The sequence below is a fragment of the Eptesicus fuscus genome, chromosome 15 (assembly GCF_027574615.1).
Source record: "Eptesicus fuscus isolate TK198812 chromosome 15, DD_ASM_mEF_20220401, whole genome shotgun sequence".
In the NCBI taxonomy this organism is placed as follows: domain Eukaryota; kingdom Metazoa; phylum Chordata; class Mammalia; order Chiroptera; family Vespertilionidae; genus Eptesicus; species Eptesicus fuscus.
The window spans coordinates 23554388-23557000 of record NC_072487.1 but is presented as its reverse complement, the minus strand read 5'-3'; the positions used below and the strand labels follow the sequence as shown (position 1 = coordinate 23557000).

General features: G+C 38.2%; 1 pseudogene; it reads right to left on the bottom strand.

The window, feature by feature from the left end:
* Nucleotides 1–728: 728 nt before the first annotated feature.
* On the bottom strand, nucleotides 729–1642 carry LOC103289230 (actin-related protein 2/3 complex subunit 2-like; annotated as a pseudogene).
* Nucleotides 1643–2613: the final 971 nt, after the last annotated feature.

The window sequence follows — 2613 nt, the reverse complement described above, 5'->3', positions numbered from 1 at the left end:
GCCAGGAGTTGTGGAGAGCTGGGAGAATTTGAAGTAGAGACAGCTCTAAATGAGTGGTACCAACTAGATTGATTGTTTCAGATGGTGGAGGACAGTGATCTTCATGGAGAATAAGGTAAGGAGTTAGGGAGAACATTTTTTATTACACTTTTTACTTTTATTGCCCTAATTAAACAACTTGCTTCATCAAATGGTAGAATTTGAATAAAAGAGGTCAACATTCTTTTCTCCCAAACCTTATTATACAAAAGTTAAAAGTTAACTATTTATCCTCATTGAAATAACAATAAAATGTTTTCTTATTTATTTATTTACTTGTTTTATAAGATGGCATGATTTTTCTTTATTAATGACCCCAACCGTATTTCCTTAGATCAGGGAGTTTTGAACTCAAATACTTAGTCTTAGGAGAAAACAAGTTAAGCTTGCATTATCCTGCAACTCATTACCAGTGACATAATATAAAGCAAAACATCTTGGAAGAAGGGTGGAAAGGAAGGGGAATGGGGGAGAGAAGATAGAAAAGAAATCAAGTGGATTAGTGGATTTCTTTTCTTCTTTCTTTCTTTTTTTAATTCTTGGAAACTAGAAGTCTTTGCAAGCACAGCTCGTTTCTGCAGATTATTTTCCAAACGTGTACAGAATGGAACCAAATTGGAGAATCCCTTAAGAATGTGCAGAGATGCAACATTAAAAGCTATAACTATCCAGTAGCAATGTTCCAACCTTCAGTTGCCAGCTGCTTCCTCTTCCTGTTCCCAAGAGTTAGCAGATGAAAAAGTCTTCCCCATGATTGTTTCCATTTCTTCCTTCTCATCATCTGGATGTGCAAAGTTCAGCATCTTGAGGACTTTGCATGTTTTGGCCGCATACGTGTGTGAATATTGGTCTTAGCCCACTTGATGTACAAGTGGTCCTGGAACATGTAGATCAGGTGGATGGTGTTATCTTCAACAATGGCATTGGTGTGGTCAGGGAACAGCACGAAGGTAATATAGCCAATGTTGTCACCCTCCACAGCATACCTGTCTTCCAGCTCCAGAGGCGGTTCCCCATGGCTGTGGGGCTGGCTCTGTGTCCTTCTCTGAACTCCTGCATGAACACCTTTCCAATGACCACAGTGTCTTCATCCTTAAACACTGTGCTGAAGACTACTGTGGCTCTGTCCTTTTAAGACTCAACATACATGGTCTCATCATCCCTACCATGGACCACTGCCTTGCTCTCTTCTTCCTTGCCCTTTTCTCAGAACTGGACATATTTCTCAAAGACAGAGGCAAACCAATCTCGTTTCAACAGGCCAGCCTGCCGCAGCATGGAATCCTTGGGTGCAGGCGGATTGTCAAGGTCGTATAGCAAAGAGACATTGATCCTGATTCTGGATTTACCAAGAAACTTTTGTACATTCTCTTTAGTAACTCGCCAGCACCATGTGCCTAAAGTTCCTTGTAGAATTTCAAAGAAATGCTGACCATCACTTCTGTTTTGTCTCCATTAGGATATGAAATATGATAGGGGAGCCCAGCAAAATCTGCAAATGTTACTTCTACTGCTTCTGGTTTTGTTTCTGGCAGCTGCTGTTCTCATACTTGAACTTGAGGGTCTCCTCCAAGATGCTGTTGTTTACCTCCTGCAGGACCATGGGCGGCTGGTCCCAGAAGCCAGAATCCACCTGCCAGCCGCCTCTGCCAACAGGCATGGTTCCTGCTCAGTCCCAGCTCTAGCCCTCCTTTTTTTTTCTTTTTCAGAACAAAGGGGTATCATGAAAAATTTAATATTTTTATTGATTTCTCAACTTCCATAATATTCATTTAATATTTGTGTTCAAGTTGAGAAAGCAAAACCTAACCTTGATTATATTTTATTTTTAACCCAAACTCTATATAATAGAGAGTTGTGGGCAAGATAGTGACCAGATATTTTTTAGTGGAAGCAGGAATCATTTATTGATGTAGGAAACTCACATGACTGTCAACTTCCATTTCTATAATTCTCAGTATTTTCTTCCCATCACTGCAAGTAAACATCTTTTTAAGTTTCCCAACAAACTTAGATATTTTTCAAAAATTTTAATTTGGTGATGATGCTTCTTAAATAAACAGCAAATTTCTTTTTCATTGATTGAAACCAAATTTTTTCTTCTAGTAGCCAGTAGAAGGAGCTGTTGGCATTTGATTTGACATTATAGCTCGACCTGGAAGTTCCCTTCTTAATTAATTCAATGTTTGAAATCAAACCACCATTTAAATGTAATGATATTAATATGCAAGGATAGACGTGTAAACGTGGAGATTTTCCATTCCCATTAAACTTTCTACACAACCACAGATTTCTGGTTCTTCTGTGGGCCTCTTTTAGAGAGCTTATGTTATAGAAATGTTGGCTGCTATAAATTAAAGCTGCTCAGAACTGAGTTCATGCACCTAGGCAATGATTCAACATTTGTAAGACGGGTTGTAAGTCAAGAAAGAAAGCAATTTCTTCCTCCTGCTCTTAAAAAGGAGAAAGAAAGAAAAGGTAAGGAAAGAATATATAAATTTGACTTAGCATAAAATTGGAGTTTTCAAAGAAAAATTATATATGCTAGGTTTATAATAAACTGAAGCACATTTA